Raw genomic sequence first — 16902 nt, 5'->3', positions numbered from 1 at the left:
GGCATTAATGAGACCAGGGAGGACACGGTCAACTGCCCTGAGCGAGTGCGAGCACAAGCAAGGGTGGGGTGCCAGACTTCTAGGGGTGACTCCTCACCTGCACGATCTGTGAATACAGGTCCCGGAAGGCGCTGGCAGCCTGCCTGGCTCACAGTTGGTGCATGGTAATGTTAGCTTCCCTCTCCTCCCTCCCCTCCAGGGACCCCCGATTTCTGGAACAAAGGAACTGCCTAAGCTTAGCCTCTCCAGTCAACTCCACTTCCCCACCCATGTGCTCACACCCCAGCCACCCAATCCTCTGAAGCACCACTCTGGCTTCTCAACATTCATCCCCATCTCTGTTGCCCTACAGTGCTAACTGACATCTTCCCTGGCACTGATCTTCGGGGAAGAAGGCAGGAACTAAGTCACATAGGAAGAGAGGCACTGCCATGGGCTGGGTCTGTGAAGGGATTGGGGGGGGGGGTGCGGCTGGAATCCTCATCAGCTCCCAAAGCTGTCCAGGGTGAATCTGAGTGTCTTAGGTAGGGAGAGGGAGACGTGGGGAGATAAGGGAGAGGACTGCCCACCCAAGGCGGCATAGAGCCCAGAGCCTTTTCCATCGCAGACACCCCATCTGTCTCCCACAGAAGGCTCGGGTTGGAGGAGGTGCTGAGAAGGGGGATGGAGGGGAAATGGTACAGTCTGTGCCGAGCATGACACGGCCACGGCGGTGAGGGTGCAGCCCCCAGGAACAGGGTGAGGAGAGTTAGAGTGGGGAGCCACTGGGATGTGGGGTGGGTCTGAAGTCTGAAGTGGGTCACACAGCTGAAGTGGGGTACTGATTTGCTGCAGCCCTCTGTCCCACGGACGCTTGGGCCGAGTCCCACCCCTCTGGCCAGCAAGCTGACAGACTGGCTGTATTTTGGGCTGCCTCCCGTCCCAGCAAGCAGACCTGAAGATAACGTTTTCTGTCAAATTTGACGGTTTTCAGACTGTTTTCTTTCACAGAGTACTTGAACGAATTGTTCTAAAGAACAGGACAGTATAAACATGGTTATTCTTGATCCACAGATGAGGCCACAAGGGGTTTAAGAGGGAAAATGAATGACTGGATCCCAAGGGAGTTGAAGAAGGGGACCCCTCCTGTGCCCCTGATCACAGCCTCAGAATTGCCTCTCCTTATCAATGGTCTTTTAGTACCCCCATGGCCAGGGCATGAAAAAGAATCCTCCCCTGGGACTGACAGAGGAACTGAGGGGAACCCAGGCCTTGCTGGTTGGACATAACTTGGCACAGCTCCCGCCTCCTGCTTCCTGGAAACCAACGTCCAAGCACTAGAAAACCAGACTCCGGGCCTCCCACACAGGTCTTTAGTGAGACACGGTCAGGGAGGAGAAAGTCCTGCCCAGGCACCACTCCCAGGAGAAGCCATCAGAGAATTGGGGATCCCTGTAGACACCTACTTGCACAGGTCTGTTCTCAATCCTTCAGCTTCCCCTTCTCTTATCTTTCTTTCCTCTTTGAAAGTTTTTAATGTTGGTTTGTTTGTTTTTTTGGTTTGTGAGTTATACCCAGTGGTGCCCAGGGCTAACTCCTGGCTCTGTAGTCAGGAATCACTCCTTATGGCATTCAGGGGAGTTTATGGAACCATATGGGTGCTAGTGATCAAGCCTAGGTCAGGTGCATACACAGCGGCAACACCCCACCTTCTTGTATTGTCTCTCCAGCCCCCTCTGGTAGTTCCTCCTCACGTTCAACTTTATTCCTTCCAGCTTCAACTTCATCCCTGTAAAAGCCACTGAACGCAGGTGCTCCGGGAAGCCAAAGCAGGGTTTCTGTCATGACACCCTAACAGAGAAGGGCCCTGAATAGAGAGACAGAGAGCGCTAGGTCCCTGCAAGTTATTGGGAAGACAGCACTAGTGGTTGCTAAGCAACAGGTCTCCACAGAGGACCAGGCACGTGAGAGAAAAAGCCTCTTTTGACTGAGTAATGGGGTGAGAGGGTAGGGAAGGCTGGGGTCAGAGGACTACAGACTGCCAGCTATGGTTGGGTGGGTCTCTCAGAGTAGCCCTCTCCAAGCATTGGCAAACTCTGCCTTTGCAGTCCTCAGGATTGGTGGAAGGAGGAAGGCCACAGGCTCCTCTTGGCAAGCCAGGGGGAGGGAACCTGGTTTCCATGGCAACTGAGAAACAATCCTGGCCTGGTTTTGCTTTTGGCTTCTCTGGAACCAACCCTTCAGAGTAACCTCATTGTAAACCCTTTTCTCTGACCCCCTAACTCTGACTTGAAGGGCACAGTGCAGAGGAAGGTTGGGGTGAGTGGGACACAAAACTAGCTCCCTGGCTCTAACATGGTCTGTTAAGACTCTAAAAGGGAGGGGTGACTTTTTAGGGGAAAAGACTTCAGGTGTCCTCTGGCCTTCTACAGGGGCCATGGGATGCAAAGTCTGGGCCATAGAGGCTTTCTAGAGGGCAGGTAACCAGGCTGAGAGGTCAGGAGAGATTAAGAGGGCTGAGTCTCTGGTGCCCCTTGGCCACCCAGACCCAGAGTCCACTGGCGTCAGACCCGAGAATGGAGATATAGAACATTAACGTATGTCAAGTATAAGTGAGTGGCACCGAGGGGCATAATCTGTTTTTCTAATATGACCACAAGCAGAGTGTTAGAAGAATTAGGCCGACAGCTGCTGGTCCCCCCCTTCCTACCCACTCCCCCCTCGCTCTCCCTCTCCCTTCCTCCTCGGCGTTTGCACACACCAATGGCAGCCGAGTCCTGCTTGCGATTTCTCTTAATCTTCCTCAGCCATCCTGCGCTCTTTCCGCAGGCGGTGCTGCGAAGCCGGCACAGCCCCGCGTCACACCTTACTGCTCTCTGAGATTGCTCCACAGAGAGCTCAAGGAGATGGCAATTCTGCGCTGACGCCGGCTGGCAGCAGTTGGGAGAGGGGAAGGAGGAGAGAGAGGAGGAGGAGGGGAGTGGGGGAAAAAAGTTGGCACCAATACCAAGTTTTTCCCTAGAGAGACATGGGGTGGGGGCGAGAGGAGAGAGAAAACGACAGAGAAAAGAAAACAAGGAAAAAAGGCAGAGAGAGAGAGAGAGAGAGAGAGAGAGAGAGAGAGAGAGAGCGCGAATATTCAAGTCTCCTCAGACATCATCCGTAGCCCATCTCATTCATGACCTAAGGAGCATGCCACCCAGTTGGGGTCCCCACTCACTCCCCCCACCTCCTAGCTTCTCCTCTTACACACACATACATACACATGCACACATATGCACACATACATGCACACACATCTAACCTGGAAGTCAAGAGCAGCCCAGGCATGTTGTGTGTATTGTACAAATGTGTGTATATGCCTGTATGTTGTATCTGTTTTGGATCGCAGTAGAATGCAGTATGTAAATGAGATGGTTATTACCGCAATGTTCATCAAGCTGAGCCGAGAAGACATTAATAGCCTGATGAATATGCATGTGAATTTGTTAATTAAGTTAATTATTCTGCTGAAAATGCATTCGTCTTCCAAGGACATTTTCCCAATGATTTTTACATGCTCCAGCCATTAGTCATGCTATATTTTATCAGGGAAATGAGTTTGCTTAAGTTGTAAAAAAGAGAGACAGACAGGGAGAGAGAACAGAAATTGAGAAAGGAAAAAGGGAAAAAATGAAAGAGAAAAGAGGAAAATGTACTGACAATGAGAGTGTGAAGGCAGCTAAGGCCAGGCTCAAGTTTGAGGCCCAGCTGGGCTTTTGAAGCCTTCCTTTCCATTTTTATGGGTACCTCATTCTACAATTTTTGCCCTTTTTTCTGATGACAAACTTTTTTTTTCCAGTGCCAAATTTCCAACACATTAATTAATTGTTGTAGCCAATTAACTGTAGTTGTGCAAATGAGTTTAGCACTAATTACCATGCAGTGCCTGTAATCACATAAAAAACTTGCTGAGAGAGAGAAAGGGGGAATGAGAGCGAATGGGAGGGAGGAAGAGAAAAGAGGGAGGAATGGGAAGAGATGGTGGTGGTGAGAAGGGGGACCAGGAGGAAAGGTGCCACCAGGGAAAGAAACTAAGAGGGGTCCTGAAGCTCCCAGATAGGTGCCATCTTGGCTCAGAGGGACACAGCTGTCTCCCAGTTACACTTCGGACCTCTGACAGTCTGTCTGGTCATCTAAGTGGGTATAAGCATTGTTTCAAATGCAGTATTGACATTATTCATCTTAAAGACCTTAATATTTATGACCCACTGGAGTAACTGGGAAGTGAAGTGGGTACCAATGCAAGAACAGGTGTCATTTCTGATGGGCCTTTGGAAGGAGGTGATCTCAACCTGGTTCTGGAACTATAAGTGGATGGGGGAAGACATTATGAGCTCTCAGCCACAGGAATAGGCCAAGAGAGCAGAGCTTAATACCAATCATCAGAGCTGGTTCCAGCAGGAGGTGGGAGGAGGCAGTCTTTGGCCAAGACACTGTTCCCAGGAGAGGAGCCAAACCTTCTCCTGCAAGTTGGCATCTCTACCACCCATCTTGTCTGGGCCAACTCTAGGTTTCCACCTGTCAATTTCAGCTAGTGCCCAAAGGCAGAGGACAACAAGTGATTTCTCCAGATCTTTCTGATTTAGCCATCTAGGACTTCAGCTGGAGGAAAAGAGCAATGGCAAGTTAGAGCTCCACAATGAAATGACATTTTTTGCTTTTCTTCCTCTTGGCCCTATACCATGTCCCAGATACTGACCCTAATCCAGATGTGTGTGTGTAAACAAGCTATTTCTCATACACACAGACATGCAGACTGTATGTGTGTGTGTACATCTTCAAGAATAGAGATCCTTCCCCAGACATACAGTTAATTAATTTTTGACAAAGGGGGAAAAACACAAAATGGAGCAGAAAGCCTCTTCAACAAGTGGTGTTGGGACAACTGATCAAGCACATGCAAAAATAAATAAATAAATAAATAAATAAATAAATAAAGCGAACTTGGATCTCCATCTAAAACATACACAAAGGTTAAATCCAAATGGATTAGACCTTGATATCAGGGGCCGGAGAGATAGCATGTAGGCAGGGTGTTTGCCTTGCATGCAGGAGGACAGTGGTTTGAATCCCAGCATCCCGTATGGTTCCCCAAGCTTGCCAGGAGCGATTTCTGAGCGTAGAGCCAGGAGTAACACTGAGCGCTGCAAGGTATGACACCCCCCCCAAAAAAAAAATGAACTTGGGGCCGGAGAGATAGCTTGGAGAGATAGCTTGGAGGGTAGCGCGTTTGCCTTGCATGCAGAAGGACGGTGGTTCAAATACCGGCATCCCATATGGTCCCCTGAGCCTGCCAGGAGTGATTTCTGAGTGTATAGCCAGGAGTAACCCTAGAGCTGCCAGGTGTGGCCCAAAAACAAACAAACAAAAAAAAAAGACCTTGATATCAGAACCAAAACCACAGGTATATAGAAGAACATGTAGGTAAAACACTCCATGACATTAAGACTAAAGGCATTTTCAAGAAGGAAATACCACTGTCCAAACACATGGAAGCAAAGATAAAGAAATGGGACTTTATTAAATTAAGAAGCTTCTACACATCCAAGGAAATAGTGACTAGAATACAAAGGTCACCCACAGAATGGGAGAAACTATTCACCCAATACTCATCAGATAAGGGGCTAATATCTAAGATATACAAGATGCTGACAGAACTTAACAAGAAAAAAAAGTCTAACCCCATCAAAAAGTGGGGAGAAGAAATGAAAAGACACTTCCTCAAAGAAGAAATACAAATGTCCAAAAGACACAAGAAAAAATGACTCACATCCTAATCATCAGGGAAATGCAAATCAAAACAATGAGGTACTATCTCATGCCACAGAAACTGGCACATATCACAAACACACACACATACACACACACAAAACAAACCCCCCCCCAAAAAAAAAAAACAAGAACAATCAGTGCTGGCAGGGATGTGAGGAGAAAGAAACTCTCATTCACTGTTGGTGGGAATGCCATCTGTCCAGTCTTTATGGAAAACAATATGGAGATTTCTCAAAAAACTGGAAATTGAGCTCCCATATGATCCAACATATACCACTCTTAGGTATATACCCTAGAACATACACAACACATACAAACAATACAAAATTGCCTTCTGCACACCTATATTCATTGCAGCACTATTTACAATAGCCAGAAACTGGAAACAACACAGATGTCCGGCAACAGATGAGTGGCTAAAGAAGCTGTGATACATATACACAATGAAATACTATGATGAAAAATGAAGTCATAAAATTTTCCTATACACGATGGACATGGAAACTATTATGCTGAGTAAAATAAAGTCAGAGGGAGAGAGACACAACTGTCTTACTCATCTGTGAGATTTAAGAAAATAAAAGACAGTAGGTAATAATACACAGAAACAATAGAAATGAAGGGCTGGAAGGACTGGCCCATGATATGAAGCTTACCACAATGAGAGGTGAGTGCAGTTAAGAGAAATTAATACACTAACAACTATCATGGTATATTATGTTATCATATATATATATATATATATGGTATCATGGTATATGGTAGTGAGAAAAAATAGAATGTCTGTGTCAAATACAAGTAGAGGGTGGGGAGGAGGGATATGGGGGCATTGGTGGTGGGAATGTTGCACTGGTGAAAGGAGGTGTTCTTTTTTATAACTGAGACTCAACTACAAACATGTTTGTAATCATGATGCTTCAATAAAGATATTATTATAGGGCCCGGAGAGATAGCACAGCGGCGTTTGCCTTGCAAGCAGCCGATCCAGGACCTAAAGTGGTTGTTTAGAATCCTGGTGTCCCATATGGTCCCCAGTGCCTGCCAGGAGCTATTTCTGAGCAGACAGCCAGGAGTAACCCCTGAGCAACACCGGGTGTGGCCCAAAAACCAAAAGAAAGAGAGAGAGAGAGAGAGAGAGAGAGAGAGAGAGAGAGAGAGAGAGAGAGAGAAAGGAAAGAAGGAAGGAAGGAAGGAAGAAGGAAGAAAGAAGAAAGGAAGGAAGGAAGAAAAGAGAGAAAGAAAGAAAGAAAGAAAGAAAGAAAGAAAGAAGAAAGAAAGAAAGAAGAAAGAAAGAAAGAAGAAAGAAAGAAAGAAAGAAAGAAAGAGAAAAGGAAGGAAGGAAAGAGAGAGAGAAAGAAAGAAAGAAAGAAGAAAGAAAGAAAAAAGAAAGAAGAAAGAAAGAAAGAAAGAAAGAAAGAAAGAAAGAAAGAAAGAAAGAAAGAAAGAAAGAAGAAGGAAGGAAGAAAGAAAGAAGGAGGGAAAGAGAGACAGAAAGAAAGAAAGAAAGAAAGAAAGAAAGAAAGAAGAAAGAAAAGAAAGAAAGAAAGAAAGAAAGAAAAGAAAAAGAAAGAAAGAAAGAAGAAGGAAGGAGGAAGGAAGGAAAGAGAGAGAAAGAAAGAAAGAAAGAAAGAAAAAGAAAGAAAGAAAGAAGAAAGAAAGAAAGGAGGAAGGAAGAAGAAAGAAAGAAAGAGAGAGAGAAGAAAAAGAAAGAAAGAAAAAAGAAGAAAGAAAGAAAGAAGAAGAAAGAAGAAAGAAAGAAGAAAGAAAGAGAAAGAAGAAGAAAGAAGAAAGAAGAAGAAAGAAGAAAGAAGAAAGAAAGAGAAAGAAGAGGAAAGAGAGAAGAAGAGAAAGAAAGAAAGAAAGAAAGAAGAAAGAAAGAAAGAAGAAGAGAAAGAAAGAAAGAAGGAGGGAAAGAGAACAGAAAGAAGAAAGAAAGAAGAAAGAAAGAAAGAAAGAAAAAGAAAAGAAAAGAAAGAAAGAAAAGAAAGAAAGAAAGAAAAGAAAGAAAGAAGGAAGGAAGGAAAAAGAGAGAGAAAGAAGAAAGAAAGGAAAGAAAGAGAAGAAGAAAAGAAAGAGAAAGAAGAAAGAAAGAAAGAAAAAAGAAAGAAAAAAGAAAGAAAGAAAGAAAGAAAGAAAGAAAGAAAGAAAGAAAGAAAGAAAGAAAAGGAGAAGGAAGAAGGAAGGGAGGAAGGAGGAAGGAAGGAAGGAAGGAAAGGAAGGAAGAAAGAAAGAAAGAAAGAAAGAAAGAAAGAATAAGAAAGAAAGAAAGAAGAAAAGAGAAAGAGAGAGAAAAAGAAAGAAAGAAAGAAAGAAAGAAGAAAGAAGAAAAGAAAGAAAGAAAGAAAGAAAGAAGAAAAGAAAAGAAAGAAAGAAAGAAAGAAAAGAAAGAAAGAAAGAAAAGATAGGAAAGAAGAAAAGAAAGAAAGAAAGAAAGAAGGAAGGAAGGAAGGAAGGAAGGAGGAGGGGCGGGTAGGTGGCGCTGGAGGTAAGGTGTCTGCCTTGCAAGCGCTAGCCAAGGAAGGGACCGCGGTTCGATCCCCCGGCGTCCCATATGGTCCCCCCAAGCCAGGGGCGATTTCTGAGCACATAGCAAGGAGTAACCCCTGAGCATCAAACGGGTGTGGCCCAAAAACCAAAAAAAAAAAAAAAAAGAAAGGAAGGAAGAAGAAAGGAAGAAAGAAAGACGAAAGAGTGAAAGAAAGAAAAAGAAAGAATGAAAGAAAAAGAAGAAAGAAAGAAAGAAAGAAGAAAGAAAGAAAAGAAAGAAAGAAAAGACAAAGAAAGAAAGAAAGAAAGAGAGAGAAGCAAAGAAAGAAAGAAAGAGGGCCGGAGAGATAGCATGGGGTAGAGGTAAGGCGTTTGCCTCTCATGCAGAAGGTCATCGGTTTGAATCCCGGCGTCCCATATGGTCCCCGTGCTTGCCAGGAGCAACTTCTGAGCATGGAGCCAGGAGTAACCCCTGAGCACTGCCGGGTGGACCCAAAAAAAAAAAAAAAAGAAAAAAGAAAGAAAGAAAAAGAAAAGAAAGAAAGAAAGAAGAAAGAAAGAAAGAAAGAAAGAAGAAGAAAGAAGAAAGAAAGAAAAGAAAGAAAAGAAAAAGAAAGAAAGAAAGGAAAGAAAGAAGAAAGAAAGAAAGAAAGAAAGAAAGAAAGAAAGAAAGAAAGAATGAATGAATGAAAGAAAGAAAGAAAGAAAGAACGAAAGAAAGAAAGAAAGAGAAGGAAAGAAAGACAAAATGACTGAAAAGAAAGAGAAAGAAAGATAGAAAAGGAAGAAAGAAAAGAACGAAGGAAAGAAAGAAAGAAAGATTATTGTAGGGCCCGGAGAGATAGCACAGCAGCGTTTGCCTTGCAAGCAGCCAATCCAATCCAGGACCAAAGGTGGTTGGTTCGAATCCCGGTGTCCCATATGGTCCTCCGTGCCTGCCAGGAGCTATTTCTAAGCAGACAGCCAGGAGTAACCCTGAGCACCGCCAGGTGTGGCCCAAAAACCAAACACAACAACAACAACAAAAAAGATATTATTATAAAGAAAAAAATCCAAAGGTGGGGAAAGAATAGAGTTCTTTATTCTATTATTTCTTCTTCCTAAAAATATTAATTTGGGGTGGGGAGTTGGGGGTCACACTCAGCAATGATTTGGGGCATGACTTGACAGTGCTCAGGGGACCCTGTGGTGTCTTGTTCATGATGTTGGCTGCATGCAAACACCTGCGTGTTACCACCTATATATACTCTATCTCTCTGACCTCTTCCTTCACTTTCTTCTTCCAGGGGAAAAAAAGTCAGAATAGAGAGCACACTTGCAATCACAGGCCTTGATATCCTCAGGCCTTATTAGAAACATCCCATTTCACATTTTCTGGACCTTGGTCACTCCTCTGACAAACATTTAAAAGTTGCATCCTTGTTCCCAGATTGGGCACATTGCTCAAGGATCTGACGGCTCTGTTTTCTTCCCATGGCAAAGGGGAAATGATCTCCCTGATTTCCAAAGCACATGCCATACAGCCTGGGTTTTGTGAGACACTGCTGCTCTTCCTACCTATGAGCTTAAGTTAGTAAGACAGAAACTATCAGGCTGCTCTAGTGCTTTTCTTGCCCCAAGTATTTACCTACTAGCTGCCTTCACCCGCATTCCAGCCATCTTAATCAAGGTTTAGAAAGTTTTAATATTTAAAAAGCTTTTAGGGCCGGAGAGATAGCACAATGGTTAGGGTGCTTGCCTTGCAGGCAGCTAATCCAGGACAGTGGTTCAAATCCTGACATCCCATATGGTCCTCCATGCCTGCCAGGAGTGATTTCTGAGTGCAACCAGGAGTAACCTCTGACTGACACCAGGTGTGACCCCACACCCAAACAAAAAAAGCCTTTTCATCAGGTCAGAGATAGTATAGAGCTGGAGTGATAGTATAGTGGGCAGGATACTCGCCTTGACATGACCAACCTGGGTTCCCAAACCCATTAGGAGTCCTTTTTTTTTTTTTGAGGGGGGTACACCTAGTGATGCTCAGGTTATGCGCTCAGAAATCGTTCCTGGCTTGGGGGACCATATGGGACGCCAGGGATCGAACCCAGGTTTGTCGTGAGTCAGCCACGTGCAAGGCAAATGCCCTACTGCTGTGCTATTGCTCCAGCCCATAAGAGTATTTTTGCTTTGTTTTGTTTTTGGTCACAAAAACCCCTGGTGGCTCCCAGGTGTTACTCCTGGCTCTGTGCTCAGAAGTCGCTCTTGGCTGGCTCAAGAGACCATATGGGATGCTGCGATCCGTCCTGTGTTGGCTGTGTGCAAGGTAATTGCCTTAGCACTGTGCTATGGCTTCTGTCCCCAATAGGAGTAAATTTTGAGTGCAGAGTCAGTAGTAACTTCTAGGTACTGCTGGATGTCACCCAATAAGAATCAAAGAAAAAACACTGGAACACAAAACAGAGATAGTATAGTGGATAGGCACTTGCCTGTCATGTGGCTGACATAGCACCCTATGTGGTCCCCTGAATCCCTCTAGGAGTGACTCCTGAGCATGGAGCCAGGAGCAAGCCCTATGTACCACCAAGTATGGCTCAAAAACAAATAAAAACAACAGGAGCCAAAGTGATAGCACAATGGGTAGACAACATATAGCCCCATGAGCTGATTCCTGAATGCAGAGCCAGAAATAAACCCTGACCACTGCTAGATGTGGCCCAATAAATAATAATAATAATAATAATAATAATAATAATAAGAAGAAGAAGAAGAAGAAGAAGAAGAAGAAGAAGAAGAAGGGAAGGAAAGAAGAGAAGGAAGGAAGGAAGGAAGGAAGAAAGAAAGAAAGAAAGAAAGAAAGAAAGAAAGAAAGAAAGAAAGAAAGAAAGAAAGAAAGAGAGAGAGAGAGAGAGAGAGAGAGAGAGAGAGAAGGAAGGAAGGAAGGAAGGAAGGAAGGAAGGAAGGAAGGAAGGAAGGAAGGAAGGAAGGAAGAAGAAAGAAAGAAAGAAGAAAGAAAGAAAGAAAGAAAGAAAGAAGAAAGAAAGAAAGAAAGAAAGAAAGAAAGAAAGAAGAAGAAGAAAAAGGGGCCAGAGCAATAGCATAGTGGTAGGGCATTTTGCCTTGCAAGTGGCCAACCTTAGAAGGAGCCAGGTTTGATCCCTGGCATCTCATATGCTCCCCCAAGCCTGCCAGGAGTGGTTTCTGATCGCAGAGCCAGGAGTAATCCCTTATTGTCACCAGGTGTGGCCCAAAAACCAAAATAAATAAGTAAATAAATAAAATAGAGCTTTATTGCCAGAGATGGGAAGGTAGTATTTAAGGTATTTACCTTGTTCCCAGTTCAATTCTCAATCCTTAGCACTGCATTTGTAGCACTAAATTGCCAGGAGTGTTGATAGCCAGAAGACTGAGCACTTCTGGGTGTAGTGCAAAAAAACAAACAAAAACAAAACAAAAACCGTCTTTGCCATTAGATAGAATATGATCATGGGAAAGTAATTTGCTGTGCAGCTCAATTCTCCACATTTATAAAATGGTAAAAATAACAGTATCATTCTTGATTGGTTAAGAAACTCAGCATTTGAGAGGCCAGAGTGATAGTACAGTTGATAGGGCATTTGCCTTGCTCACAGCTGACTTGGGTTCGATCCCCGGCATCCCATGTGGTCCACCAAGCCTTCCAGGAGTAATTTCTCAGTGCAGAGCCAGGAGTAACCCCTGAGTGCTGGGTGTGTGCCCCCCCCAAATTAAGCAATTGTTGAGAGGCCAGAATAATAGTATACTGGGTAAGGGCACTTGCCTTGCATGGGACTGACCCAGGTTTGATCCCCAGCATCCCATATAGTCACCCAAGCAGTGCCGGGAGTCATTCCTGAGTACAGTCAGTAGTAACCCTTGACTGTTGCATGGGGGGGGGAATGTTGCATGGGGGGAGGAAGGGAGGGAAGAAGGAAGGGAGGAAGAGAGAGAGAGAGAGAGAGAGAGAGAGAGAGAGAGAGAGAGAGAGAGAGAGAGAGTTGTGAATATAAAACACCTAACACATCAAGTGAAATGAGCTATTTTGTGGAATCACCCACTGATAACAACTTGGATGGTTCTCTAAGGAACGATGCTATTTCAGTTGCAATTTTGTCTGCAGAAGTCACCTACTGTCTGGTTCCATTTTTGAAATGACAAACTTCGGAGTGGAGGATAAGGTTACAGAACACTGAGGTGGGTGGGATGGAGCTAAATGGAATAGAAAAGAATGACACAACGGATCTGAGTGTTGAGATTGCTCCGCACCTTAAGTGGAGTGACAGATACACAGATGCTTGCAGCTATCCCACTGCAGAGATCTAAGTGTAAATAAGAACAAATAATACTGGCTGGAGTGATAGTACAATGGGCAGGCACTTGCCCTGCTAGCAGCTGACCTGAGTTCAACCCCCAGTGTGGTCCCCTGAGCCCAGTCAGGAGTGATCCCTGAGGGCAGAGCCTTAAGTAATTCTTCAGTGAAATCCCCAAACAAAAACAAAAGAACAAGTAAAAATTAAGGAAATCTGAGTAAGACTAGAAAATTGTAGCAACGCCAATATTCTGGTCATGCTATTATGCTCTAGTTTTGTAAATTATCATCATTTGGTAAAAAGTATATGAGATCTTGCTGGGGGCCGGAGAGATAACATAGCGGTAAGGCGTTTCCCTTAGACGCAGAAGGATGGTGGTTCGAATCCCAGCATCCCATATGGTCCCCCGAGCCTGCCAGGAGCGATTTCTGAGCCTAGAGCCAGGAGTAACCCCTGAGCACTGCTTGGATGTGACCCACACACACACACACACACAAAGAATAAAAAAGAAAAAAAAATCTTGCTATATTATTTTTTCTAGTTGTATGTGACTCCAGATACCCCAACAGAAAAAGATAATAATACACTGTGTAGGTGCCTGCCTTGCTGCAGCTGGGTTCAATCTCCAGCATCCCATATGGTTCCCAAAGCACCTCCAGGGATAATTTTTTTTGGGGGGTTTTGGGCCACACCCCGCGATGCTCAGGGGTTACTCCTGGCTGTCTGCTCAAATATAGCTCCTGGCAGGCTCGGGGGACCATATGGGACACCTGAGATTCGAACCAACCACCTTTGGTCCTGTTTACAAGGCAAATTCGGCTGTGCTATCTCTCCGGGCCCCAGGGATAATTCTTTTTGGGGTTACTCCTGGCTATGTGCTCAGAAATCGCTCCTAGCTTGGGGTACCTAATGGGACACCAGGGGATCAAACCTCGGAGTCCTAGGTTAGTGTGTGCAAGGCAAATGCCTTACCGCTTGCACCACCATTTCAGCCCCTACAAAAGTAATTCTTTTTTCCTTTTGGTTTTTCGGGCCACACCTGTTTGATGCTCAGGGTTTACTCCTGGCTAAGTGCTCAGAAATTGCCCCTGGCTTGGGGGGACCATATGGGACACCTGGGGATCGAACCTGGTCGCGATCTTCCCTTGGCTAGCGCTTGCAAGGCAGACACCTTACCTCTAGCGCCACCTTGCCGGCCCCCAAAAGTAATTCCTTTTTTTGTTGTTTTGTTTTGTTTTTGTTTTTGTTTTTGGGCCACACCCGGCAGTGCTCAGGGGTTACTCCTGGCTGTCTGCTCAGAAATAGCTCCTGGCAGGCACGGGAGACCATATGGGACGTCGGGATTCAAACCAACCACCTTTGGTCCTGGATCAGCTGCTTGCAAGGCAAACACCGCTATGCTATCTCTTTGGGCCCCCAAAAGTAATTCTTTTTTTTTTTTTTTGGTGGTTTTTGGGTCACACCCGGCAGTGCTCAAGGGTTATTCCTGACTCCAGGCTCAGAAATTGCTCCTGGCAGGCACGGGGGACCATATGGGATGCCGGGATTTGAACCGATGACCTCCTGCATGAAAGGCAAATGCCTTACCTCCATGCTATCTCTCCGGCCCCCAAAAAGTAATTCTTAAGTGTAGAGCCAGGAGTAACCACTGAGCATTGCTGGTTATGATCCCAAACCAATACAAAACAAGAAAAAAATAAGAAAAAGAAAGTGGGGCTGGAGAGATAGCATGGAGGTAAGGTATTTGCCTTGCATGCAGAAGGTTGGTGGTTCAAATCCTGACATCCCATATGGTCCCCAGAGCCTGCCAGGAGCTATTTCAGAGCATAGAGCCAGGAGTAACCCCTGAGCAATGCCGGGTGTGACCCAAAAGCCAAAATAAATAAATAAATAAATAAATAAATAAATAAATAAATAAATAAGAAAAAGAAAGTGATAAGTGGTGAAAAGATATTTATAATGCCTATGCTGGGCAAAGAAGAGGGGACTGCTCTAGTGTTTCCAATGCAGACTTCCAAAAGGAATATTAAAAATATCGCTCTCAGGAGATCAGAGAGGTAACTCAATAGTTTGGAGCACATGCCTTGGATGCATGAGGCTCAAGTTCAATTTATGGCATCACATATGGTCTCCCAAACACTATCAGAAAGCCTTTGAGCATTGTAAGGTACCCAAAAACCAAGAGGTGCCAGATAGTACACACCTGTGGCTGGCTTGCATGTGGCCAACCTGGCTCAGTCCCTGGTATCATATATGGTCCCCTCAGCACTACTCAGGGGTTATTCCTGACAGAATTGGGTGTGGTCCCCAGATGCTGAGGGACACATCTGGCAGAACTTGAGGACCATGTGTGGTGCTGGGATTCCAACCATTGTGGCAGCCCAAATACATACAAAGTAAGTACCTTAACCTCTGCACTTGTTCCAGCTCAGGATAATCATTTTGATATTATTCATAACAAAAAAATTGAACGATTATATAGAAGACAAGCTTTATAAATTAGGACATATCTAGATGATGAATACTTAAAAAAGATTTTAAACATCCTTTAAAAAATACAAAGATTGGGGCCCGGGAGATAGCACAGCAGCGTTTGCCTTGCAAGCAGCCGATCCAGGACCAAAGGTGGTTGGTTCAAATCCCGGTGTCCCATATGGTCCCCCGTGCCTGACAGGAGCTATTTCTTTTTTTTTTTTTTTTTTTTTTTTTTTTTTTTTTTTTTTTGGTTTTTGGGCCACACCCGTTTGACGCTCAGAGGTTACTCCTGGCTATGTGCTCAGAAATCGCCCCTGGCTTGGGGGGACCATATGGGACGCCGGGGGATCGAACTGCGGTCCTTCCTTGGCTAGCGCTTGCAAGGCAGACACCTTACCTCCAGCGCCACCTACCCGGCCCCGACAGGAGCTATTTCTGAGCAGACAGCCAGGAGTAACCCCTGAGCACCGCTGGGTGTGGCCCAAAAACCAAAAAAAAAAACAAAAAAACAAAGATTGGGAGATAGTACAGTGGCTCCTGAATGCCTAGCATATACCCAACCCAGGTTCAAGTCCTAGACACCACGTCATTGACTGAGCATCACAGGTGCAGCTCTGGAGACTCCTGAACACTGCTAGGGGCCCAAACAGCATTGAATTCTCAGGCTCCACACTGAACCACTGGCCCAGTTGGTCAGGAATTTCCTTTATTTCCTGAACATTGTTTGGGGGATCCCATGGAAAAAAATTAATAAACTTCCTTCAATGCAATAGTTACATATTTAGTAAGTGGTGATTCTCTTTACTAGAATATTCTGGTATCAATGTAGGGCTAATGTAGGTAATGAACTTGACCAACTGTACTGGGATTCACAAGTGCTAGGTCTGGAACTTAACCACTATGTCTTCCAGCTCTGACTGAAATGAAGCACTTCCAGGCAGAATAAATTGGTCCTGGTTGCGGAGGCAAACTGACCTCTGTGGAATCTGATGCAAAGTACTGAGCTACTTCCTTCGAGTGCCACCATTGTGCCACATCATAGAAAAACCTGTGAGTAGTTCCTGTTGCAACACACACACACACACACACTCACTCTAGACTTTTTTTTTTTTTAACCACACCTGGTGATAGTCAGGGGTTATTCCTGCCTCTGCACTCAGGAATTGCTTCAGCAGAGCTTAGGGGACCATATGGGAAGCTGGGAGATTGAACCTGGGTCAATCTCATGCAAAGCAAGTGCTCTCCCAACTGTGATCTCTCTCTGTAATTCTAAGGAACTCATGGAGTCTTTGAAGCAATCCTATAAAAAAACTGATCCCATAAAAACCAAAAAAATTCTTGCGTCATTTTAGATGACCACTGGCTGAGGATCAGGCACTATCCTAGGTACTTTCCACACACCTGTCCGTTTAGAGGCAAGCAAACTAGGACTCAGAGGTTAAGTGACTAACCAAAGTGGCATAGTCACTACCTGAGGTGCGGGCACTGGAACCTGAAGTTCTCTGCCTCCAAATGTAGGAATTAACCACCACATATGCCACACAGCTGGAGGGGGCCCCAGAAAAGCAACCTATTCTTCTGATATGCCTGGGGCAGGTGCACTCACATGCCACACAGAAGGAAACTCTTCTCAGAGGCCTAACCTCCATCTTTCCTCCTAAAATCCCAGCTGGCATATGACTGTATGCCCTGAACACCATCCGGCATGACTCCCAAAGGACAGGTTGGGGAGCCCTTGAGCATTGCCATCAAACCAATGCCATCTCTTTTCTTCTACTATCTCCAGTGGAAAGAGTGAGTGTAAGACACAGTGCCCTTCAAGAGGTCATGAACGAAATGA

The sequence above is a fragment of the Suncus etruscus genome, chromosome 1 (assembly GCF_024139225.1).
Source record: "Suncus etruscus isolate mSunEtr1 chromosome 1, mSunEtr1.pri.cur, whole genome shotgun sequence".
Classification (NCBI taxonomy): Eukaryota; Metazoa; Chordata; class Mammalia; order Eulipotyphla; family Soricidae; genus Suncus; species Suncus etruscus.
This window is presented reverse-complemented; position numbering follows the sequence as displayed.